The sequence below is a fragment of the Pan troglodytes genome, chromosome 9 (assembly GCF_028858775.2).
Source record: "Pan troglodytes isolate AG18354 chromosome 9, NHGRI_mPanTro3-v2.0_pri, whole genome shotgun sequence".
In the NCBI taxonomy this organism is placed as follows: Eukaryota; Metazoa; Chordata; class Mammalia; order Primates; family Hominidae; genus Pan; species Pan troglodytes.
This window is the reverse complement of record NC_072407.2, coordinates 36,768,007-36,795,768: the sequence shown is the minus strand read 5'-3', so window position 1 is coordinate 36,795,768 and position 27,762 is coordinate 36,768,007. Positions and strand designations below refer to the sequence as shown.

The 27,762-nt window shown below is 37.4% G+C and overlaps 1 protein-coding gene across 1 annotated transcript in view; it reads left to right on the top strand.

The window, feature by feature from the left end:
* Positions 1-3,596: 3,596 nt before the first annotated feature.
* CCDC73 (coiled-coil domain containing 73) overlaps positions 3,597-27,762 on the top strand; it is a 191,523-nt gene continuing 167,357 nt past the window's right edge. Inside the window, exon 1 of the mRNA XM_009460189.5 lies at positions 3,597-3,873. The gene's annotated coding sequence lies outside the window, so the exon portion shown is untranslated. The remainder of the gene's footprint in view (positions 3,874-27,762) is intronic.

Sequence of the window (27,762 nt, the reverse complement as noted above, 5' to 3'; positions counted from 1 at the left end):
GTCATATTTGTATCTTAGAGGTAGGTACTACAGGTTGGGTGTCCTTTCTCCAAAATGCTTTGGTGTTTCAGATTTCAGGGTTTTTGGATTTTGAAATATTTGCACATACACAACGGGATATGTTGGGTTAGAGACCCAAATCTAAACACAAAATTCATTTGTGTTTCCTATGCACCTTATGCATATAGCCTGATGGTGATTTTATACAATATTTTTAATAACTTTGTGCATGAAACAAAGTTTTGATGGTAGTCTGTCATGTGAAGTCCAGTGTGGAATTTTCCACTTGTAGCATCACGTTGGTGCTCAAAAAGTTTCAGATTTTGGAACATTTAGGATTGCAGATTTTTGGATTAGGGATGATCATACTGTATCATTACTCCCATTTTACCAATGTGGATTTTGAGGCACAGAGAGGTCAAATGCCTTGCCCAATGTCCTGAACTAGTAAATGGCAGAGTCAGGATTTGCACCAAGCCATTTGCTCTTAAGCACTGTGCTGTGTGCCATCTACTGTGCTAGCCATTGGGGATTTAAAAGTAAATATGACAAAGTCCCTGTCCTCAAAAAGTTCACAGTCTATTAGGAGAGAGAAAGTGTATACAGACAATTGCAAGGGCCTATGATAAATACTACAATAAAGATATGTAGAGTCGAGTGATTGCACCAAGCAGGCAATGATTAGTTCTACTTAGATGGGAGTGGAGAGTTGATGAAATTTCAAAGAGGGGACCTGTGAACTGGAATTTAAAGGATGAGAAAGTGTTTTTAGATAGGCCTAGTGACAGTAAAGAGCATCCAGGTAGAGGAAGCAGCATGTACAAAGAAAGGCGAAGTGAACTGCTGGTTGTGGCAGAGTCAGGATATGCCAGGCAAGTGGAGGAAGATGTACAGAGTTCTAAACTTGTTTTTTGTTTTTTGAGACAAGGTCTCTCTCTGTCACCCTGGCTGGAGTGCAGTAGCGCAATCATAGCTCACTGCAGTCTCAAACTCCTGGGCTCAAGTGATCCTTCTGCCTCAGCCTCCAAAGCAACTGGGACTATAGATGTGTGCCACCATTCCTGCTCATGGATGCAGTTTCTAACTGCTGATAGAAACAGTTAGGTTTCTTTAAATGTTCACATGTATCATGACTTGAAAGTGATATCCCCAAAGTGAAAATAATGGTTAAGTCCTTTAACTTTTTAAGTTGTTACTTTTTTTTTTTTTTTTGAGGCAGTCTCAGTCTGTCACCCAGGCTGGAGTGGAGTGGTGTGATCTCGGCTCACTGCAACCTCTGCCTCCTGGGTTCAAGCGATTCTTACGCCTCAGCGTCCTGAGCAGCTGGGATTACACAGGCACCTACCACCATGCCCGGCTCATTTTTGTATTTTTTGTAGAGACGGGGTTTCTGTATGTTGGCCAGGCTGGTCTCAAATTCCCAACCTCAAGTGGTCCACTCACCTTGGCCTCCCAAAGTATTGGGATTACAGGCATGAGCCACCACAGCTGGCCGAAAAACCCCTTTATCAGGGCATCACATCCTATTCTCCCCTCATGACTCAATTGTCTCCTAAAGGCCACACCTCATAACACACTTGCTTTGGAGATTAAGTTTCAACATGAATTGTGGACAGGACAAAAACATTCAAACCATAGCACTGATCATTGGGGAAATTGCATGGGGTTAGAAGGGCATTCAGAGGTGATTACATTCAACTCATTAGCCTCTCTACACCTTAGTTTTCTAATATGCAAAAAGTGCATAGTAATAGGATTGTTGTGGAGACTAAGATGAGATGATGTATGTAAAAACACTTAGCTCATTGTCTGGCACATAGTAAATTATCGTAAATATTAGTTATTATTAGAGTATAGCTGTTATGGTTGGTAAATACCAAATTGAAAGGTCATAGTCCATTTATTCATTCATATGAATTTATTTGGCATTTACATGCCAGGCATTGTGCTAGATTCTGGTAAGCAAGTGAACAAAATTCATCTCTGTTTTCACGAAGCTTGTGTCCTAGGATACAGTTAATAAATATACCAGACGAGATGGTGATTGTGCTACAGAGAATAAAACAAGGTGGGGTCAAAGTAAGGGATGTGCATGGGTGTTACTATGGGGTAGTTAGGAATGCTGTCCCTAAAAAGGTGACATCTGGGCAAACGCTTGGAGAAAGGGAAGGAGTAAAAAGAATTCCAGACAGATTTTTACTGGAAAACGTGGTTAAAAATTTGAGGGCGGGGGGCCGGCTGCGGTGGCTCATGCCTGTAATCCCAGTACTTTGGGAGGCCAAGGCGGGCAGATCACCTGAGGTCAGGAGTTCAAGACCAGCCTGGCCAACATGGTGAAACCCTGTCTCTACTAAAAATACAAAAATTAGCCGGGCGTGGTGGCAGGCGCCTGTAATCCCAGCTAGTCGGGAGGCTGAGGCAGGAGAATCGCTTGAACCCGGGAGGCGGAGGTTCCAGTGAGCTGAGATCGTGCCATTGCACTCCAGCCTGGGGGACAAGAATGAGACTTTGTCTCAAAAAAAAAAAAAATTTGAGGGCAGGAACCACTTCTTTTACATTTTGGTAGCATGCAAAAACAATGTAGGCCTGAAACATATTACATTCTTATTAAATGACTATTCAACATAACATACTGAAACATATCATTAGTTAGGTGCTTAAAATAGGTGTGATTATCAGTATAATTAGAACTACAGTTTTTTTTCTATGTCACTTTAAAAATTAAGCAACTTTTCTTTTTTTTTTTTTGACAGGGTTTTGCTCCATTGCCCAGGCTGGAGTGCAGTGGTGCAGTCTTGGGTCACTGCAGCCTTGACCTCCCAGGCTCAATCTATCCTCTTGCCTCAGCCTCCCAAGTAGCTGAGATTACAGCCGCACGCCACCATGCCCAGCTGATTTTTGTATTTTTGGGTAGAGACGGGGGTCTCACCATGTTGCCTAGGCTGGTATCGAACTCCTGACCTGAAGCAATCCTCCCACCTCAGCCTCCCAAATTGTTGGGGTTACAGGCATGAGCCAGTGAACCCTCACACCCGGCTAACATTTGTTTTTTGAATTAATAACACATTCACATGAAGCAAACATCAAAAAGTATAAAAAGCTATTCAGTGAAGTCTCCCTCTCTCTCCTGTTCCCATCCACACACTTCCCATTGCTTCCCACAGGTAACACTTACTCGTTTTTCTTTCATCTTTCCAAAGACTTTTTTAAAAAAACGAATATATCGGGAGGCTGAGGCAGGAGAATGGCATAAACCTGGGAGGTGGAGCTTGCAGTGAGCCGAGATCGCGCCACTCCACTCCAGCCTGGGCGACAGAGCGAGACTCCGTCTCAAAACAAACAAACAAACAAACAAAAAAACCGAAAACAAACAAAAACAAAAAAGAATATATAAGCCAATACATGTTGTACTTAAGGAAAAACATCAAATATCCAGGTATCTTTTCCGAAGCTTGTATTTAAAAAGAGAATAAAATCAATCACATTTTGCCCCAGATGCTCAAGATTACCCACGTATCTTAGGCTAATGACCTTCAAGCCGGAAGTGCCCTAGGGCGGGAAAAGGTGAACCGGAAGGGCCAACAGGAGCTAGAGGCGCGCTTCGCTGAGGTAACTCGGAGCAGTCACAAGCGTGTAGTTGGGCTGTTTAGGAAGCAGCCCTAACCTTTTCATCCAGGGTCCACTTACGGGTTTGCCCTGCACCTCCAGCTGCCTAACCTACCCTTCCTTGCTCTGGTTGCCAAGGGGCTGCTTTGGCCTGGAGCCTCCTGACTGCTGGGCTGTGTCTAGAATCTTCCACGCTCCCGACCCCGGAGAAGCAGCCACACTGAGGCTTCCATCTGGATCTCTGCTTGGGCAGGATTGAGACTGCGGGTGAGTCATGAGGGTCTCGTCTGTTCATCGTGGAGAAGCGCCTTCTGTACATGTGCCTTGCGTGGTGGTGGTTTTTGTTTTAAACCTCATATTTGCCTTATGAATGCAATGCAATCATGTCGATTGTTCTTCTGAAAATTCTCAAACAACTCTGACCGCTCAGAGTTAGCAACATTTGGAACTGTTATTGGTGAATCTCGACTTTTTCTTTGGTGAACGTTACTTTTTGCAGAATGTTTTAAGTATAGTGCGAAAGTTCTAGCGCAGTTGCAGAAGTGTGTAAATTCCCAGGGACATTTCTCTATTTTTTCTTCATTCTGCTGGTAATTTTGTTTCTCCCAAACTGCCTTGCACGAGCAAATTTAAATGGAATCTCACTGGGAATGAAATGACTGCCCTGCTAATCCTGATAATGCTGAATTCTAGATATAAATTGTTTGGTCGGGGCGGTGGCTCACATCTGTAGTCCCAGCACTTTGGGAGGCCGAGGCGGGCGGATCACCTGAGGTCAGGAGTTTGAGACCAGCCTGGTCAACATGGTGAAACCCCGTCTCTACTAAAAATACAAAAATTAGCCGGGCGTGGTGGCGGGCACCTGTAGTCCCAGCTACTCAGGAGGCTGAGGCAGGAGAATTGCTTGAACCCGGGAGGCGGAGGTTGCAGTGAGCCGAGATCACTCCACTGCACTCCAGCCTGGGCAACAGAGCGAGACTCTGTCTAAAAAAAAAAAAAAATAAATAAAATAAATTATTCATGTCATTGCTGCAATATTCCACTTCACTTTGCTGCTGAAAATAAGTGACAACCCTTAAGTCATTTATGGGAACCTTTATGATCACTGCACTTCTTTTAGAAAGAAAATGTGAAGATTCCACGGAGTCTTCTGCTTATATTAATTGAGATCCTCGAATTGATGATTATTGGTTATTTTGCTTTAGTTGTGATAAATTCCTATGGCTCTCTTTGTTTTATACCTTGAAGAAAAAACCTATACTGAAATATCCCAACCTGAGAATCAGCAAATACGCTGTGGATGGAGTTTCCTCTGTAATCCTTCACTGGTGTCTTCTCTCAGCCATTTCTTAGGCCAATTTGAGTCTTTACAACTCTCCCTGGTTTCAGGGTTGCCTTGGGGGTAGTTGTTAAGTTTTGGAAAATTAGATTCCCCACTTTGATGATTTATAAAATGTGTTAATGCAGCTTAAGAAAACGTTTTAATTTCCATACGGCTTCATATCGTAGTGTCAGGAAGGAAGCGAATGACAGATTTTTAAATTCCGAGTGTCCACCAGGCGGCAGCATAGGGTTTTTAGTTTCTTTCGCTCTGGCCGTGTATCCCGTAATAACTGTACAGGTGCGGTGATAGTGTTATTCTAATAGTAATAGATATCATATGTGGAATGCTTATTACACGCCAGGGGCTGGAAGTTATCTCATTTAATCCTAAAAAAACAAACCCCAAACCCTGTACCATAGGTATTCCCAGTATTCTCCTTACACTTCATGGGAAAACCATGGGAAAGAGATTAAATAACAATGCAAGGCTGATTACACAGCCGACAAGTGGTGGAGCTAGAATTGAAACCCAGATGCTTAACCACTACTTCATGCTAACCAAATTAAAGTTATTGCAAGTTTGATCAAATTGTGAAGGATGCTATAGTTAAGATGAGAAATCTGACTGTGAGTTTTCTGAAGGAGGTGAAAATTGGGCACTGTTATTTATATAGTGTACCTCAAGACAGTTGGAGGTACACCGTTTCCAAAAGACAGTATTTCCTAAATTGTGTTCCAGGGAGCACTAGTCCTGTGAGATGCTTCAATAAAAAAAGGTTTCTGTGGCCAAAAATACTCTTGGAATTCATTTAAGGACTCTAAAATGTCCTGCAGTGAAGGAACTTGTTTAACCTAACTTTTTTTGAACTCACAGCATTCTTAAACTTCTCTGATTACAGCCGACATTAGTCAATACTTAGCTTTACCATATGAGTAAATACTTACACATGAGTCAATACTTACCTTTACCATAAGCAGTGTACACTTAAGTTTTTTATTTTATTTTTTACTAGTCTAGCCTTTCATTAAAAAAAAAAATTCTGGTCAAGACCCATTACATTGATTTTTTGACTCATGAATGAGTCACAGTCTACAGTTTTACTGCACTAGACCGTGGGGTCCTATTTTTTTGTGCTGTGCTTATTAATGGAACACACTTTGGGAAATTGTGTTAGGGCTATAGTTGAAAGAAGTCATTGATTCAATGGTAAATGTCTTTGTTGATGGATTATGTTCTTTTATCAGTCCTGGTAACAGTTGAATGAGAACAGTGGTGGGGATTGTGTGTGTGTGTGTGTGCGCGTGTGTGTGTGTGTGTGGTTTTTTTTTTTTGAGACAGGGTCTGGCTCTGTTGCCCAGGCTGTAGTACAGTGGCGTGATCTTGGCTCACTGCAGCCTCCACCTCCTGGGCTCAAGTGATCCCTCACCTCAGCCTCCTGAATAGTTGGGACTACAGGAGCACACTACCGCAACTGGATACTTTTTGATTTTGTTTTTTGGTAGAGATGGGGTTTCACCATGTTGCTGAGTCTTGAGGTCTTGAGCTCCTGAGCTCGAGCAATTGCACTGCCTCGGCCTCCCAAAGTCCTGGGATTGCAGGCATTAGCCACCACGCCTGGCTGAGAACAGTGTTTTTTTAATTGGGAAATTATTCTTTACAATCAGTTTAGGCCACTAGTGAAGGAAGAACATATAACAATTTTGTAGATTAGAATTTTCCAAAGTATGTTCTTTGGAATACATGTTCCCCAGAATATTAGCTTGTCTTATAAATTATGAAAAAAAGTGTTTCAAGATCAAGGTAAACTTGGGAAATACGGATTAAAGTTAAACAGGCTCCAACAAAGCTAATGGGACTGCTTATCTCTGAAATGGGGAGTTAGTGTATGGGATTTCCCAGATTTATTTGACTGTGGAACCTGTTTTTAGAAATGTATCTTGTGGGCCTTGTGCCCCTTAGAACATACTTTGGGAAATAATCATGTAGATAATTAAGGCAGAAATGTTTTTGTTGTAATGTACATTTAGGTGAAAATTTTTACTGTAAATTATTGATGTCATTTTCCTAATTCGTTTATTTGCTAATATTGGCATGACAGAGAAACACATCAGGAAGTCATTCAGCTTTCTTAATTTCCTGATGACCTGTGGAAATTTTCTGTTAGTAACAAGAAAAACCTTTATGAGATTTTCTGGCACTGATTAATTTCATATAAAACTAAAACTTATTTTCAGTTAAGTTCAATGAGCAGTACATTTCTAGCTGTGTTGGATTCAACTTTATTAAGCTATTTTGGCAATTCTTGTTTTGTATTTGAAAAAAATTGGAGTTTAGTTTAGTTAAAAGTTGTGTTTTATAAAATCCTTAAAGAATTTTGCTACATTTTATTTATAAGATGGCTCAAATTAGTGTTTATGTACTTGTTCCAAAGGTCTCTGGTATGTTGCCTTAGATTGGTTGAATTTATAGTACATTTAGTAGCTTATTTTATGTTATAGTTTCATAATGATCTTTACGGAGATAATATCTAATTCTCTCAATCTCTTCACACATATACAGTTCATGTTTTAACTATTTTTAGATTTCTAAAATTTATATATATAATCTTCCCTCTGTTTCTTAAAACAAGGAGAAATTTGGTAAAGATTTTAGTATGAATAGAGAATGTTTTACTCATAATAGTGTAAATATTTTAAGAAACTAAAAGTGGTTTTTGTAATTTTATATAATTTATAGCAATTTAATAAAATGTTTATCAAGTATTCACTATGCTCTCAAGGTTTTTCCTCACTTGGAGGTTAATAAGCCTTCTTCAAACATGAAACAGTTAATGAAAAAATAACATTATTTATGGGCAGTATTATAAATGGATAAATAAAGTGCAAAATTATGTGGAATAGACAATAACAGAATGGGGCAATATACAGAATAAAGTGCTAACCATATGATCTGACAATAAGTATAGTTCGGAAAAGGAGAAATTGGTGTGAATGGGATTTGTAAGAAAATCTTCAGAGGAGATGGAATTTGATCTGATTTTAAAATATGTTTAAACAGAGAATATATGGCAAGGCATTTGGTATAATAGAGCAGAATATGTGATGGTATTAGTTCAGCCTCCTTAACATAACATAAAAGACCCCCTAAGACTTGCCTGCTTCTCAAGCCTCATCTCATCTTCTCTCAGCCTTACCTGTTAGACTGCAATCTCCCTACACTACTTTTAGTTCCTCATTTAAAATGATGTTTCTTCCATCTCTGCCTTTACTTATGCTGTTTTTCCCTCTGAAATACCCTTATCTAATTTTTCATTTTACTAATGTCTTGTCTTTTAAGATTTTAAATCTCAGCCCAGAAGTCACCTTCCTCAGGCTGACTGACCTTCCCAAGCCACCCCTGATTTTCTCATGCTGGGTGTCCATCTTCACACATGATCACATTGTATTATAATTATTTTGTGTATCTGTATCTCTCTACTAGAGTTCCTTGAGAAGAAGGTGTCGTATTTATTTTTTGTTGAGACAGGGTCTCATTCTGTCACACAGGCTGGAGTGTAGTGGCATGATCATAGCTAGCTGTAGCCTTGACTTCCCTGGCTCAAGTGATCCTCCCACCTCAGCCTCCTGAGTAGCTGAGACTACAGGTGTGCACCACCACACCCAGCGAATTTTTTTGTTTTTTTGTAGAGATGTGGGTCTCACTATGTTGTCTAGGCTAATCTTGAACTCTTGGCCTCAAGCGATCCTCCTGCCTTAGCCTCCCAAAGTGCTGGGATTACAGGACTGAGCCAACACCCCCAGCCTGGGTGTCTGTATTTTTAAAAAAATCACTACGTTTTGAATATAGAAGAGACTCAATAAATGTTTGTTAAATGAACGAATACATTTTTCTTTGTTTCCTTTATTTGCTTACATTAATATTGGATTTAGGTTTCTTCTTCTGGTATTTTGAAGTTTATTTAACAAGGTCAGGTTTGCACTTGATTTTATAACTGATCTCTTTGGAAACTCAGTGATTTTTGTACTGTGGCCCTTTCACCTTATCCTTCACTGTAGTCGCTAAGAATGAGAGGAATATTATTCCCTTTTTTTCCCCCTAAGGCTAAGCATTTAATCTTTATGTTTCTAAAAATCCTTCTCCATTAACTGTTTTTGGAATTATAAGTAGCCTAAAATCTCATCTCCATAGGTTAATTAGATCAGAATTTGACAGCTAGAATTGCACTAGATACTATCTTATCTAATTTGCTGTTGAAATTATAACTATTTTTGCAATGGGATAGTATGTTTAAAAGTTAACAATATAAAAATTAAACTTAGTTTAGCATTCTTATTTTACAGATAAAGTGAATGAGGCTTGGGCACCATGACTTTGAACTCTTTGAACACTTATAGCACCCTTTTTTGTTTATCTACCATGTCTTTTGTTTTATGCCTGGTGTTACCATGCCTTGAGTTAAACTAATTTGTATAAGTGCTTTGTCCATTTTTCTAGATTGTAAATACCTGGAGATTAAGATTAACTCGGCCAAGCACAGTAGCTCATGCCTGTAATCCCAGCACTTTGGGAGGCTGAGGTGGGAGGACCGCTTGAGCCCAGACTAGCCTGGGCAACATAGTGAGACCCCATCCCTACAAAAAATACAAAAATTAGCTGGGTGTTGTGGCATGTGCCTGCAGTCCCAGCTACTTGAGAGGCTGAGGTGGGAGGATCTCATGAGCTCCGGAGGTCGGGGCTGCAGTGAGCTGTGATCACACCACTGCACTCCAGCCTTCATGACAGAGCAAGACCGTGTCTCAAAAAAAAAAAAAAAAAAAGATTTGTACCATCAAATTTGTATCATCTGTAGTTCCTTAAACAGAAAGATTTATTGAATTACATCATTGTTATTCTTTATTGTCTGTATATGAGAAGTCTAATTAATTTTTAAAAATCAGTATATGGATACTCTTCCTTTATTGCTCTTCTCTAGTCTTTCTAGCTTTGTGATATCCTTCTAAAAGTTTATCTATCACAGTTATAGGAAACACTCTGATTGTACATGCTGCCTTCTTTGATTCATGGTTTTCAAGTATCCTTCTCTTGCCTTTTCCAAAGGATATGAGTGATCTATTCAATTCAGTATAATCAATGCAACAAAAATTAATTTAGTGCCTGCCTTTTGTAAATTATTATATCTGGCAGTATGAGAATACAAAAGTGTGGAAGACTTGGCCATTGGTCAAGGAATTTGCAGTATAACGGATAAGGCAACTTTTGCTACTACAAGATAGAATCTGATGAGTGTAAGTGTAATCAGTTCCAGCTTGGCACTTGTGCTATATGGGACATAAAAGATCTTTCAGTTCTTTACTTTTGGGGGGTATACCTTAGGAAATGTAATAGTTATAATTTTATTAGATTATAAAAGGTCCTGATGGAGTTAAGGACGTTCTCAATGAATCTTGTAGCAATCCCAGATCATATAATTCATGTTTATATGTTTTTAGATCATATTTTGATTGTTCTGTATCTTTTTTACTCTACACATGTACCAGCTTGTGTATAATTAATGGGTATAATTTTTCACACAAAGATTCACTTTTTGTGACAAATGCCATCCATATTTTACATTTACATACTAAATTAATAATTATGTATGAAGGAGACAGGCTTATAGGACTAATTTGCCATTTTTTTCAAGTTATAAGAGTATTCACAAGAATAAAAGACAATATGATGAAACCAACTTATGTGATATTTAAGAAAAAAGCAACTTGAAACTTATGGTTCTTTACCAAATAATTTTTTTGGGAAAAATGTTTTAGTTACTGAAAAATCAAAAATTTTTTATATTTGTAAATATAAAAAAGACAATTGTGTTTATATTCTTCGAATGTTTTAGCTAATGTCAAAGCCTACTGGTTGTTATTATGTGAAATGATAGTGTGAAACTGATGCTGTTATAGTATAACAATAAGGACGTGACTCGTATTTTATGTACACATGCATTCAACTGTAGTGACAAATGGCTTCATGCTGTGTGATTAAATGCATATTAGCGTTTGCCCTAGGCATTTGGTTATTACCATCTTTACTTCATTACATTACCACACTGTATGGCCATATAATTTATAAGATAATACACATCACTTTGTTGCTGATAGGAATTATTCTGTTTTATGGATGGTGTCCTTTAATTTTGCCTTTCATGGATTATAAAATTGGTTAATATCTGCTGAAGTGAATCACTGGAGAAGCAAATAAAGATGTTGGCCTCAGGTCACAGTGTCATTTGTGATACTGGCAAAATCTTACAGGCTCATTTATCCCTGTACATGATTGATAACAGCATGGGTTAAATGGAGAAAGCTTTACTTCCATTAAAGGATCATCATGAATGAAGACCTCCCACTTAAAAGTCAGGCATGATGAGAAGACAAGAGACTATCTACAGGTCAAATTAAATAACTTAAATAATTTAAGTAGAATGACAGTGTAATTTGTCCATTCTGTGTTATTACTCTGACCCCTATCAGGATTATAGGCTAACTTACTTTCCACTGTAGAGTATTTAAGATGTAATTTTTAATAAATACTTCCAAAGACATAAAAGCCTTTATATCTCTTAAACTGTGAAAAATATAGATTTTTATTTTGTACTTTTGAAAAAAAGCATTTAAAAAAGCTTGTAATACTTATATAAAATAAATAATATGATGAATGCTGAAATGATGCTTTAAGCATTTTATAATATTATATTGGCCTTATTTTAACATATATTTTAATAATGAAATATTTATTAATAACAAGTATGTTATAAATATAAATAATATATTTATTATATAATTATAATTATATAAATAATATATTTATTATATATTATAATTATATAATAAATACTTGAGTATTATAAATAACAGATTTATTGTTATAAATTACTATAAATAAATGAACTACTTACAAAAGTTCATTAGTAACTATTTTATGCCAAATGTTAAAAATAAAGATTCAGTAAGCATTTCTTAATGGCAACCCTTCTATATGGAATCACTGTTGGAGTTTATTCAAATTGTGTTTCAGGATAGGGGAAGGCGTATGCATTTTTAGATATTTCTGTAATAAAAGCAGTACTGAAGTGTAAGAATATTTTGATCTGTTAAAAGTAAAATATAGATGAAGCTTCAAATTAAATATTACATGTCTTTTTAAAATTACAAAAACAGCATGTTTTATACATATAAGCATTTACATTTCTTCTTCACTGGTTTCTGAACCCTTATGTAAAACCAGGTCTTTACATATGTTACCTTAATTTAATCATCACATCCTGTGAAATAAGTATCATTATCCCTGGTATTAATAGATGAGGAAACTGAAACCTCCTCTGTGTGAGAAGTCACACAGCTAGTAAGAGGAGATAGAATTTTAATCCATATCTGTTGTGGATTCTGTTATAGGAAGCTACAAAAATGCATATTTCTTTTTCAAAAGCACATAACAAAAATCTGTACTTTACCACAAAACTTCAAAACTGGTGCACTTCTGCCAGGCATGGTGGCTCATGCCTGTAATCCTAGCACTTTGGAGGCCGAGGCAGGAGGATTGCTTGAGCCTAGGAGTTCAAGACCAGCCTGGGTAACATAGTGATAGCCTGTCTGTCTCTAAAAAAAATAAAAAATTCACTGGGTATGGTGACACATGCCTACAGTCCCAGCTACTTGGGAGGCTGAGGTGGCAGGGTCACTTGAGCCCTGGAGGTCAAGGCTTCAGTGAGCTGTGATCACGCCACTGCATTCCAGCCTGGGTGACAGAGTGAGATCCTGTGTCAAAAAAACAAAAACAAAAAATAAAAGAAAAACTGGTGCATTTCTCACCTTGTCAAGCTGTCTGTAACAGCATCGTAAAACTTTTTTTGACAGTGATCCACTGTAAGAAATACATTTCACATTGTAATCTGGTATACTTATATGTATTTACATTTACATAAAATTAAAACAAGAGTTTTATAAAACTTACCATATGTGAGGAGATTGCTGGTCTATTCTAGTTTAATCTACACTGTTCTGTTCTTTTTTTTTCCTGAGATGGAGTCTCGCTTTGTTGCCCAGGCTGGAGTATAGTAGCGCTGTCTCAGCTCACTGCAACCTCTACCTCCCGGGTTCAAGTGATTCTCCTGCCTCAGCCTCCCAAGTAGCTGGGATTACAGGTGCCCACCACCACGCCTGTCTAATTTTTAGTAGAGATGGGGTTTCACCGTGTTGGCCAGGCTGGTCTCGAACTCCTGACCTCAAATGATCCGCCTGCCTTGGCCTCCCAAAGTGCTGGGATTACAGGCATGAGCCACCGTGCCCAGCCTGTTCTGTTCTATCATTATAAGAAACTAAACTGATTTCATATATCTTAGTCTAAGGGTTCTGTACCAACTTAAAACATATACAATAAAATTTACTCCTCCATTATATAAGTTATTTACACTGCTTATAGAAAAGGAGAATGAAGAGGACAAAATCATTTATACTTTTCTTAAAATAAAGTTTGTTCAGAAAAAGAGATCTCTCCTGCCATTTCTTCCTTTTCAGAGCAATTACTTCAAGCTATTTTAGCTGATACTTTAGACATTTACTTCCATATCTTTAAATAGTATGTTTGTAAATGATACTTCTTGATTTTCCAGTTTTACCCATTATCTAATGCCTTCCCATGATGGAAACTAAGGATTTAACTTTCTTTTGTCTTTTGCTCTAACTTCTCCTTCTTCACATCCTCCATAAACGGTTGTAGCATACTCTTTATTATATCAGCAGAGTAATAACATAATCATAAATGTGGTTCACAGCTGAACTATTGTAATATTCTGTGATTATTTTTCCTTACCACCTTGGATTGTCTTATTTTTCCCCATTGCTTTCTTTTTTTTTTTGAGACGGACTTTCACTCTTGTTGCTTAGGCTGGAGTGCAATGGCGCGATCTTGGCTCACCAAAACTCTGCCTCCCAGGTTCAAGTGATTCTCCTGCCTCAGCCTCCTGAGTAGCTGGGATTACAGGCATGCACCACGACGCCCGGCTAATTTTGTATCTTTTAGTAGAGATGGGGTTTCTCCATGTTGGTCAGGCTGGTCTTGAACTCCCGACCTTAGGTGATCTGCCCACCTTGGCCTCCCAAAGTGCTGAGATTATAGGCGTGGGCCACTGTGCCTGGCCTGCTTTCTTTTTAATGTATTAATTACTAATTCAACCCCAGACTTCTCTCAGTTACCTAAAACTTTTATGAGTAACTTAAAAACAGTTGATAATCTATTAATATCATTGTGTTGAGGAAGTTGCCGCCAGAGCCTATTAAACCACTTTAATCTGGACTGGTTGCTCTCTGTCTTCGTACAGGTGTCCTCTTGCTGTCCTCCTTCACCATGCTAGGGTTCCTTTCCTCTCTTTCTTGCCTATGCAAGATTGCTATAGAATAAATATTTGTGTCTCCCCCAAATTCATACGTTGAAACCTAATCCCCAGTGTGGTAGTATTTGGTGGGGCCTTTGGGAGGTGATTAGGTCATGAAGGCAGAGTCCTCTTGAATGGGATTAGCACTCTTATGAAAAGACCCCAGGAAAAAAAAATAAAAATAAAATAAAAAGGCCTCAGAGAGTTTCCTCGCCCCTTCCACCATGTGAGGACACAGGAAGCAGGACCTCACCAGACACTGAATCTGCTAGCACTTTGATCTAGGACTCCCCAGCTTCCAGAACTGTGAGAAATAAATTTCTGTTATTTATAAGCCACCTGGTCTGATATTTTGTTATAGTCATCTGAACAGATTAAGACAAGGATCCGCTGTTTCCTGGATCCCACGCCTTTCTCTTCCTTAAAGAAATCCTTAAGGAGCTTCCTGAGAAAGGGTGCATAGAAGGTAAATTGTTTTGGATATTGCATATCTGAAAATATCTTCTATCTTCACTGTTGACATGGCTGTTAAAATTCCAATCTGGTAATCATTTTCCCTTTAAACTGAGGGCTTAGTTTCTTTATTCTAGCTTCCATTATGGATATTGAAAATTCCAGTGTAATTCTTGATCTTTTTTATGATTTTTTTTTTTTTCCCTTTCTGGAAACATATAGGATCTTTTCATTTCCTCTAGTGTTCTGTTATTTCACCAATGATGTGTCTTGGTGCTGGCACTTGATGGGTTCTTTTAATATGCGAAGTTATATTTTTTAATTCTGGGAAAATTGATTTAGAAACTTTTTGATGATTTCTTCTCCAATTTCTTTGTTCACTCTTTCTGGGACTTTTAGGGTACAGTTATTGGGACTTCTGGATTAATCCTCTAATTTTCTAATCTTTGTTTCTTCAATTTTCTATTTCTTTGGCTTTTTGCTTCTTTTTGCAAGACTTCTTTAACTTTGTCTTCTAATCCTTTTATTGGATTTTTCGTTTCCACTATCTTAATTTTTATAAGAACTGTTTCTGTGAAGCATCTTTTTTTCATCAATGTAATATACATTCTTATCTCTTCATAAGAAAGTTGATGCTGTACTGAACACTATGGATAAGAAAATAATTTTTAAAAGAGTGTTAGTAATATTTCTTTTGAAAGAGTTTCCTTTGCTTAATGTTTGCTTCCTCTGAATTGGTTTTTAAAATTTCAGTTTGTTTTAATCTTTGTCTTTTAAATTAGACACTTTCCTTTAAAAGTCTATTGGTTTTTCACTCTTTGCTCTGTATTTAAGAATGGGGCACCAGAAAGTGAATTGGAGGTTATGTATGCATGGATATAGCCTATTGACTATGGTCTTCATCTTAGGGTTACCTGACTAGAACATTTTGTGAGGAAACTCCTGTTATCATATTATTTGTGTCTTTTCTCTTAGCCTGGTCAAATTCCCTAGAACAGTGGTCCCCAACTTTTTGGCACCAGGGACTGGTTTTGTGGAAGACAATTTTTCCACAAACTGGGGCCGGGGGAAGATGGTTTCAGGATGATTCAGGCACATTACAACTTATTGTGCACTTTATTTCTATTATTTTTACATTGTGATATGTAATGAAATAATTATACAACTCACCATAATGTAGAGTCAGTGGGAGCCCTGAACTTGTTTTCCTGCAACTATGCTGTCCCATCTGGGGGTGATGGGAGACAGTGACAGATCATCATGCATTAGATTCTCATAAGGAGCATGCAACCTAGATCCCTCTCATGCACAGTTCACAACCGGGTTTGTACTCCTATGAGAATCTAATGCTGCCCCTGATCTGACAGGAGGCAGCTCAGGTGGAAATGTGAACAATGGGGAGTGGCTGTAAATACAGATGAAGCTTCACTTGCTCTCATGCCATCGCTCACCTCCTGCTGCGTGGCCTGGGGTGTTCCTAACAGGCCACGGACCAGTATCAGTTTGTGGCCTGGGGGTTGGGGTCTCCTGCCTTAGAAAACACACACTTCCTTCCAATCTGCTGCCTCAAGAGCTATCTGGCTGTTAGCAGCTATTGGAGCTGTGGAGAAGAAAGACTGGTGGGTATCTCAACATTTAATATACACATTTTTCCATATAGTAGCCACCCCTGACCCTTTCTCAACTGCACCTGGTATCCCAATAAACCCATTCCAGAGGCTCAGTTTTGTCATCATCAGAACAACTTCCAATCTTCTGCCCAGGTCAGAGAGGGTTCTGCCTAACCAGAAAGAGAGAGGGAATCTGTGGGTCTTCTTAAACACACTTTCAAGTAATCATCCTGTTTTTGGCTTCACCTTTACCTTCACCTTTAGAGGTACCTGGTATCAGCAGACTCTGTTGGCAGGGGAGGGGAGAAAGAGGAGAGAGTGATGTAAATCAAATTGCTTCTCAGTTTTCCTAGCTTTCTCAGGTGCGATAAAGATTTCTACTTTTTTATCTGTCTGCCAAAAAACAGAGTTTTATTGTTTTTGTCTTAGATACCATTCTGTTTGTTCTAAGGCTTATGCCTTAAATCACCACTGTCATTTTAGTGGAGTGGAACTAAATACCTCTGTTCAATCCACTATCTTTAATTAGAAGACTCTGAGTCCTGTTTTTATTATTATCGATATTTCTAACAAAGTGTTAACATAAATATTTTCTGTTATAAACTCCACAAACACTTTTTCTTTTGAGACAGGGTCTCACTGTGTTGCCCAGGCTGGAATGCAGTGGCATGATCTTGGCTCACTGCAACCTCCGCCTTCTGGGCTCAAGCAATCCTCCTACCTCAGCCTCCCAAGTAGCTGGGACTGCAGGCATGCACCACCACACCTGGGTAACTTTTAAAACTTTTTGTAGAGATGGGGTCTTGCCATGTTGCCCAGGCTGGGCACAAACTTTTGAGAGGCACTATAATATAGTGGTTAAGAGTACAACCCTGGAACCAGATTGCTGGGTTCATGTCCTGGTTCCACCTTCCTGTATATCCTTGGGCAAGTTACTTAATTTCTCTATGCCTTAGCTTTCTCATTTAGAAATGAAAATGGTAACAGTAAACATCTCATAAAGTTGTTTGGATAACTAAATATGAAGTGTTAGAAGATAGTTTTGCACGTATTAAGTGCTCAACAAACATTAGCCGTTATTATTTAAGTGGCTACATATATTCAATTAGATAGTGATAACTTAATTGGCTATTTTTCTATTACTGAACATTTAGGTTGTTTCCAACTTTTCTTTCTTGTTTTTTATTAGTAAATATTTCGTTGTAAACATCCGTTAACATAAAACTTTTTCTGCATCTAGGATTTTTTTCTTTTGAATAGATTCTTAGAAGTTGAGTCAGCATAGAATAGTTTATGACTTTTGAGACATTCTAAATTGTTTTTTGAAAGGATTGCTTCCATTTACATTTCTACCAGAACTATTTGAATGCCTCTTTTACAATTTTTTTTCTTTTTACTAGCACAGTACTCTTATTTTTAAAAAACTTCTACTAATTTTATAGGTAAATATGTTATTTTATTTATTTATTTATTATTATTATTTTTTGAGACAGAGCCTTCCTGTGTTGCCCAGGCTGGAGTGCAGTCGTGCAATCTTGGCTCACTGCAACCTCTGCCTCCCGGGTTCGAGTGATTCTCATGCCTCAGCCTCCCTTGTAGCTGGGATTACAGGCATGTGCCATCATACCTAGCTAATTTTTGTATTTTTAGTAGAGATGGGGTTTCGCCATGTTGACCAGGCTCGTTTCGAACTCCTGGCCTCAAGTGATCTGCCTGCCTCGGCCTCCCAAAGTGCTGAGGTTACAGGTGTGAGTTACCGCACCCAACCTCGTGTTATTTTAACATATACTTTTTTTTAGATTACCATTGAGGTGTTCACTTTTAATCCAAAGAAAAAAGTGATTATTTTTATTTTGTATTTTAGCTCATTTAGAGATGTATGGTAAGCTGTTATGGAAAGCTCTTGTTTATTAACCTGCATACCTTCTTCCCTTTTCCTGATAACAGTACCTCACATTTCCTTAAGTAGTCCTTCTCACTTTCTCAGGCATGTGATATTTTTGAGATTAACCTGGATTGACCTCACTTCTAGCTCCAAAGATTCCTCTTGTTGAACTGTGCATCTGTCATTCTCCTAAGCTTATTAATTGGTTCAGGAATGGGAAGGTAATCCAAGTAGGCCTAAATGGGAACTTTAGGACTCTTGTCAGGACACAAACTCTCTTTTTCTTGGTGGAAAAAGATACAAGGAAGTATTTAGCCCCAGTAGCTGCCTATAGCCTTTTGGCATTATGAATTGACAGCCTATTGAGAATGTAGCCAATATTGAGGTAGCATAGGCAAACATTAAAAGATAACAATCCAGGTGCTGGTCACATTACTGGCCTGAAGTCAAACTTAATTTTAGACTTTTTAGTCAAATAAGCCAATACATTTACTTTTTGTCTTAAAGTCAGCTTAAGTTGTGTTTTCTATATTTGGAACTGGAAGTACCCTACTCACTGAATTAGCAGAAATGGCTAGAAAAGTGCTTCCTCCTTTTTTTTTTTTTTTTTTTTTTGCCCCACATGAAGGCATAATTGGAAAATGATAACATAGTATTTGTATAGTGCAGAGAGGCAAGTGGACAAAACTACTCTTCACTGGTTGCAACCAGCCCTAGGTGTTTTGGTCTTCCCAGGCTGTGCCTAGCAATTTGCAGTACTGAGAGAATCAATGACTATTAATACCTGTAACATATTCATGGAACATGAATACTTGTAATGTATTCATGGAACATTGTCCTAGCACATCAGTTGGAACACTGGCCCAGAGATTATTTACTTAAGACCATAGGATTGATTACCATATGCTTTGCTTATTTGCTCCTTCCATAACACTCATAACTCAAGTTATACATTTTTAAAGTTTACCAAATGGAGAAATACGTAATCTTCTTAATTACTTGTCCTGGTTCATATTTTGGGAATATTTGCATATTTTTGGGTATTTAGCATCCGTTTTCTCTGATTTTTTTTTTCTTTTGAGAGGAAGTCTCACTCTTGTCCCCCAGGCTAGAGTGCAATGGCATGATCTCAGCTCACTGCAAGGTTCAAGCAATTCTCCTGCCTCAGCCTCCTAAGTAGCTGGGATTACAGGCGCCTGCCACCATGTCTGGCTCATTTTTGTATTTTTAGTAGAGACGGGGTTTCACCATGTTGGCCAGGCTGGTCACGAACTCCTGACCTCAGGTGATCCGCCCGCCTCAGCCTCCCAAAGTGCTGGGATTACAGGCGTAAGCCACCACTCCCGGCCTTCTCTGATTCTTAATACAAAAGATTACAACTGGCCTCAAGTTTCTCAGTTCCATTGTTAAGGCCAGATTACAGTGCTTACAGTTTTGCCTAGTTCTTTAACTCAGCATTTGATAAATTAAACAAGAAAACAAAAAAAATATTTTTCTAGACAAGATTTAAATTTCCAGTACATATTTTAAAAACATCCAGTGACCAAATGAGCATTTGCATGCTCATGTTAATGTGTTTCAGTGATTGTCACACTTTAGTAATTTGTTAAAACACAGGATTGCTGGGCCTTAACCCCATTTTCTGACTCAGTAGATCAGAGAAAGGTTTGAGAATGTGCATTTCTAACAAGGTCTTAAGTGTTGCTGATATTGTTGGTCCAGGAACTGCACTTTGAAAACCACTTATTTATTTCATAATAATATGAAATGTTTTTGTTGTTGTTTTAACATGTTTTTATTATTAAGCAGATACGTAATATGGTTTTCTGCTCTCAACATAAAGAGATACTATTCCCAGATTCCAAAGATATTTGGCAAATGATTTTGAATGTAGAGTATTTAAGATAAATAGTGTATATATAGCAAGAAACACATACCAAGTCACATAACAAATGCACTTTAAAGTGTATTTCTGATAAATGAGTAACGTTTTGACATTGACTTCCCATAGAAAATAGAAGGAACAGTTTCATGAAAATATTTTAGCCTTCTTTATTAATAAAAATCACAAATACAAATGTAGCAAACTTCTTAAATCACCACCTTAAATCTCTTTTGTAATATGTTGGAATATGAGTAATAGATAAGATCTATTCAAAGAAATATACCTTTCTTATAAAATATTAGTAATGTTTAAAATATTATTATAAGTAATAATAACTTCTAAAAAGTCTCAATAGTATAGAAAGTGAAATCTGATGTAGTTGTAGATTTTTCCTGTATTTTCTTCAGAATTATTTATTAATTTACCCTGTTAGGGTTGTTAATCCAGCTAAAAATCTATTGTAAGCCTTCAACAGTGCTGATCTTTTAAAATATGAGCCTGTATTTTTGCATTAAACTTAACATTTATTGTCAGATTAGGAAACAGTTTTAGAAAAACAGGTTTTTATTTCTTCAAGGTTACACAGTGATGGCTGGGTGTGGTGGCTCACACCTATAATCCCAGCACTTTGGGAGGCTGAGGTGGACAGATCACTTGAGGTCAGGAATTCAAGACCAGCATGGCCAACATGGCAAAACGCCATCTTTACTAAAAATACAAAAATTAGCCGGGTGTGGTGGCACATGCCTATGTCCCAGCTACTTGGGAGGCTGAGGCAGGAGAATCACTTGAACACAGGAGGTGGAGGTTGCAGTGAGCTGAGATCTGAGATTGCACCACTGCACTCCAGCCTGGGTGACAGAGGAAGACTCCGTTTCAAAAAAAAAAAAAAGAAAGAAAGAAAAAAAAGATTACATACAGAAAGTAGTCAAGTTTTTTCTCAAGTCTAAGACTTCTAACTTTAAGTTCAATTATATATATATACATGTGTATATATATATATGTGTGTGTGTGTATATATATATATATATATATATATATTTTTTTTTTTTTACCATACTCTGTAGGAAGAAATACTCTGTAAACATCAGAGAAGCAATTTGAGGATCAAAGGAAAAATATAAGGGAAATTGCTTTGTTAGGTAAGGGGCTGTATATATACATATGTATATATATATGCTGTGGAGTTGGGGGAGTGAATGAAAGAAGAGTAAAACAGTTCTTGCCTTTCAGAAACATCCCATTGGAGAGGCATATTGAACATACAAAGAATTGGAGAATTCTTGTTAAACTATAGTGTTGAATTTAAGCACACAACATGGATTTAGAAAATGGAAGGGTTATTGTGGTTTAGAATAGCCAGGGAAGGGTTCCTGGAGAAAAGAGGCCTTGAAATGGGCATAAAAGATGGATAGATAAGTGGAGTGAGTAAAAAATTATTCTAGGTACAGAGGTGAAAATGAGCACGGATTAGTAGGAGACAGTAAGGAAAGTGTAATAGAGGAAGTCTTTTGGGGGCAGAAGATTAAAGTTGAAAAGGGCGATGAAACTAGAAAGTGGGGAACCCTGAAATATTAGGCACAGGAATTTGGGCTTGATTTGTATACAAAAAGAACTCTTTGAGTTTGGAAATTGATGAGGTTTAGGTGATGTTTTGCAAAATAATTCTGGAGAAAATATGCACAATAGATTGAAGTGGGAGAGAAGATTAAATAAAGGGATAACAGGAAAAGGTGATTATAATTCATGTCTGAGGTAATGAGGGTCTGACTAGATTGATAGCAGTAGGAGTAGTGATGCAGAATGAATCTAAGAGCAAATTAGAAGGAAGAACAAACCGGTCCATTTAGAGATTAGATTTAGGGGATGAAGGAGAAAGTGAAAGTGACAGTGTAGTTGACAGAGAAAGTGAACAAGAGGTGGAGAAGCAGAGAGAGAGAAAGAGAAAGATGTCAAAGATTTTGTGAATGTTCATTGGAGATTAAAATAGAATACATGATACTACTGACCGCAATGAAATTAAAAAGATTTGAGAGAGAAGAAAAAGTACAAATTTTGATTTGTTAAATCTGATGTGAAAAAATGCAAGTGAGTACTTTAGAAATTGCTGAAGATGAAGTGGGAGTCTTTCACATGGCAGTTGTGTGATAGAACTTTGGAGCTGGAAGTAAATTAAGAGATAAAATAAGAAAGTAGGTACAAAAAGGGCAAAGCATGTGAAAACATAGCTACCTATTAACAGATTTGTTAATATTAAAGGATTCTCAATCTGTTGCTCTTTGAATGAAGCAGAGGTCACTAACTAAGTACCCTCAGGGACTAGGTGAGATAAATTTATTTAATATTCAACTAATATTTATTTAATCTCATGTATTATGCTATATCTGGTCATGTCCTAGGTGCTGAAGACACAGCATGGCCAAAGTAGAAGAGATTTTGACCTCACAAAGCTAGTATTTTAAAGGAGGAGGTATAATAAATAAAATTAACACATAATCAACATAATTTAAGATAATGTAGGATAATGTTAAGTGCTCTGGAGAAAATAAAACAGGATAGATAATATGCTAAAGAGTGATTAGGTGTGGTGCTTACTGAAGAAGTAACATTTGACCTGAGACTGCAGAAACATAAAGGAAATTCTGTATAAAGATATGGATATAGAGCATTCCAGACAGAAGGAACAGCAAGCCTATAGGCCTTAAAGCTGGAATAAATTTGGTATATTTTTGAACTGAAAGATTTATTCAGTGTCTATTGTGTGCCAAATATTTTGCTAGGCTCTGGGGGATACAACAGTGGCTAAAGTGGCAACACTGGCTCCCAAAGCTGAGTGGCAAAGAAATCATCTACATTTGATGCACCATCTGGTAGACAGTTCTATTGGTAAATTGATGTATTTAATGTAAATGATAAACTATATAAACATATAATTTTTAAAATGTTATTTTTTCCTCATATTTTTTTGTCAGAGAATATTTAAGGCCTAGATAGATACCACTTTTTCCAAAACACTCACCTTAAAACCTTCCTGTGGACAGAATTAATTGCTTTGTCATTTGTATTTTTATAGGTACTTTCTACATGTTTCTGTTCTAGTGCTTATCACACTGTTGGTTTCCATGTCTATCTCTCCAACCAGATTGTGAACTCTATCTTGAAGAACTTGCATTGTGCTGTACATATGCTAGGAAACTAATCAATGTTTCTTTAATCAACTGCTCTATGAAATTATAAGAAATAATAAATCATTGTTTTACATAATTAAGTTGGGAATTATTTGTTATACAGCCATAGATTCAATGTTTTTATTTTTTATTTTTTTAATTCTGCTGTCCACATTGTTTCTTTTCTCCAAATTCCTTTTCTTATATTTGCTTTTCATCTCTTCCATGGTTTTCTGAAATGTCATCATGTATTCTTTGAGGACCAATGTTATTCAAGGTGTCCTATGCACTAGAGTTTATATAATTAAATAGGAGGTGAGTTTTGAAATCCTTTTTAGAACTTTAAATTAAACATAATAGATTGACCACATCCATTTATTTTTCTCACGTTCATTAAAATGCATAAAAAGGGTTTTAACTCACAGAGACAAGAGAGAATAGACAGTGATTTAACAGAATCTGTCAGAAAGCAAATAGAGGAGCATTGTGACTGACTTAAAAGTTCAGAAGTTTGCTTAGCACTTGGAAACAACAGGTACTTTGTAAGGCAGGAATAAGACTTGGGAATAAAAAGGGAGACTTGTTGAAAATATATCTATAGAGTACTTGAACCTTTCCAGGTCTCCTTCCCTGCAGAAGATGAGAAGTTTGTGTGCTGGAAAAATGGATCCATGGCAATTCTAGTTAGGAGTACACCAGATAAGGCAAGGGAAAGGGATGACGCATGGGGCTGAAAATGAAAATTAAGTAAAAATCTTCTCATTGAACTGTGGAATCCTTACTTTCTACTATCATCTTCTATCAGAAGGCATACTGCCAGATAAAACCCCCTACCCTTTTCTCTTAAACTTCAGGACAAGAAAATGGAGAGTTCTCTGGGGAAAATGAAACACCTGAGAGAAAACATGTCTACATATTGACATTAGGGAGGTGAACCCCTAATGAAAAATCTGTTTTGTTACCTGATCACCCAGTAGTGAAACCTATCAATCAATAAGCCCTCCCTCAGTGCTTCTATTCATTTTTTTTTTTTTTGAGACAGCATCTTGCTCTGTTACCCAGGCTGGAGGGCAGCAATGCGATCATAGCTCACTTGTTACCTCGAACTCCTGGGCTCAAGTGATTCTCCAACCTCAGCCTCCCAAGTAGCTGGGAGATGTGTGCCACCATGCCTGACTTTGTGTGTGTGTGTGTGTTTGTGAAGATGGGGGTCTCACTGTATTTCCCAGGCTTGTCTTGAACTCCTGGATTCAAGTGATCCTCCTGCCTCAACCTTCCAAAATTCTGAGATTACAGGTGTGAGCCACCACTTATGGCCCCATTCAATTTTTAATGTATCATTCCACTTTTTAAAAATAGCTTTTTCATTGAGATGTAGTTTCCATACCATATGGTTGACTCATTCAAAGTGTACAATTCAATAATTTTTAGTATATTCACAGTTGTTTATCCATCACCACAATCAATTTTAGAACATTTTAATACCTCAAAAAGAAACCCCATACTCATTAGCAGTCATTCACTATTCCCCTGCAATCCTGCTTCAACCCCCCAACCTAAGCAAATACAGATCTACTTTATGTCCTGTGGATTTGCTTATTCTGGACATTTCATATATGTTGAATCATTAAATATGTGGCCTTTTGTGATTGACTTCTTTCATTTAGTGTAACATTTTCAAGGTTCATCCATGTTGTTGCATGTGTCATTACTTCACCCCTTCTTATTGTGGACTAACATTCTGTTTTATAGATATGCTACATTTTATTTATCCATTCGCCAGTTGATAGGCATTTGAGTTGTTTCCATTTTTTGGCTATTATGAATAATGCTGTTATGAATATTTATATGTAGTGTTCTCTTGGGAATCTAAATGGAATTGCTGAGTCATATGGTAACTTTATGTTTAACCTTTTGAGGAACTACCTGGGCTGTTTTCTGGTTGCACCATTTTATATTCCCACCAGCAGTTTATGAAGGTTCCAATTTCTCACATCCTTGTCAACACTCGTTATTATTTGTCTTTTTGATTATAGTGTGTCATTCTATTTTCAAACTTCAATAGTTCAAATAATAGAATAACTAACACCTTTATAATCTTACCTAGATTTCACCAGTTATTAAAAATCTGCTATATTTGTTTTATCTCTTTATATACCTCTCTTTCCTGAACCTGTTGAAAGTAACTTGTAAGCATCATGATACTTTGCTCTGAGATACTTGAAGCTTGTATCTCCTTAAACAAGGACAAGTATGTTCTACTTTATAGCCATCTAAGAAATCTAGTATTGATTCAGGAATATTATCTCAATATACTATACTCAATATTCAAATTTCCTCCTTTTTCCTCCAAATGCCCTCAATAGCTATTTGTTTTTTCTATCTAGGATCTAATTAAAGTTCCCACATTGCATTTGGTAGTCATGTCTCTTTGTTGTCCTTTAATCTAGAACAGTCCCCCTGCTTTTGTTTTTTATAATATTGACTAATGCATTACTTATAAATATAAACAGACAGCTGGGAATCGTCTGACATTTGAGAAAACCGTGAAAGAGATGAAAACCAAATGGGAGAAAAGGAACTTGGAGAAAAGAGACAATGTAGAGGGCAGAATAAAAAAAATTAAACTAAAAATATTGAATCTGTGGCTGCATAGCAAATCACCTCCAACTTAATGGTTTAAAATAACAGTGATTTATTATTTCTCATAATTTCATGAGTTTGTTGGAATGTTTTTCTGCTGGTCTTGCCTAGGCTCTGTTGCAACTGCACCTGAGTTTGTAGATTGTTGTGGGGGTTAGCCCCAGCTGGGACATTTGGGATGGCTGGGCCTCCTCTCTCCATGTGGTCTTTGATTCCGAACTTCTCGTTCTTTGTATAACATGGCATGGCAGGTTCAGAGCAACATTTTCAAAGAGCAAAGACTTCAAGGCCTACTGACCAAAACAAATTGTAAGGCAATCCTAGTGGAGACATAGATTTCATCTCTGGAAGGGAGAAGTGACCCTATCACATTTCAAATGAGATGATGGGAGGAATTTGTCACCATTAAGCAATTTATCAGTTTACCTCTTTTACATTTCTCACACAAGCAAATCATGTTCACCTTTGTCCCAAGACTTCCAAAAATCTCAACCCCAAACAGTATTGGGCTCAAAGTCCATCGGTTTGAATGTGGTTCATGCTCTTTGGCTGCAGCTTGTCAAGTGTAGCTCCTCTTGATCCAGAGATCTATGGACTAAAAAATTATTTACCTCTTACACATTCAATACACAGTGGTGAGACAGGGACATGATAATCACAGTAGATGCTTTCATTCAAAAAGGGGAGGAATAGTGGCATTTAGCAGTCACTAGTTCATGGCATTTCTGAAATGCAAGTGGACACAAGTTATCAGGGGCATGGGATGTTTCTTGATTAGGTCTCCATTCTGCAACCCAGGAGTGGTCCCCTAGTACATTGTTTTCATCTTGGCCATACCTCTGGATTCTTGGCTTAGCTGTTTGAAAGGCCTTTCCTTTTCCATAAAACATGGCCTCTGTTTGCAAATGGGTGGTTGTTTTAGTCTTGTTTTCTACCCATTGTTCTTTGATGGTCCAAAGGCCTCTTCATTTTTAACTGTGTCAGTCCCTTTTAGTCCAAGCTGGCAGTGCTGCTGCCAGTACAATTTTTAAAAAACTGAAACCAAACAAACACAAAACTTTCAGGGGTTTCTATGAATCTTTTCTCCAAAGCCAATCTTTTTAGGACTGATTTCTCCTACCTTGGGCATGTCAGGATGCTCTAAGATAACGCCCTTGAGATCCTTGTATAAGGCTGCCTTGAATTTTTCCATGGTCTTAAAATGTTCTTAACATTCTTACCTGTGTTTTGATATTTATTTGAGCTATTTCTTACTGTGAAAACTTTTGTTGATTGGATGTTAAACGATTTTATTTTCCAACCCAGCACATCTTGGGCCTTTTTGTATAGTATATCCTCCAAAGTTGACTTATGAACCTGAACAATTTCTTTTTGACTTCATCTCTCTCCCCATACTTTCAATATTCAGCTAAAAAAAAGTCAGTTTACACTTCCAGTATTCTGCCTAGAAGTCACCTTAGTCAGATCCACAATTTGATTAGGTACATTTTCTATCTTTCAAGTTACTGCAGACAATGCTTTGTCCAGTTATTTCTGGACGTCTTTGCAGACTCCAGTAACAGTTTCTTTATTGCTTTTCCAGTTTCCATAAACAGTCTCTCTGCCACTCTCTTTGTGATTGTGGAATTTTTTTCATAGCATCCTTGTTTTGTTCTAGAAACACAAGAACCTCTCTTACCTGGTAATTATTTATATATTGTTACATATTGTTTAATGGGCACAAATTCTTCCCATCGTGTATCTACACCCCTTTACCATGTGATCTTGTTTC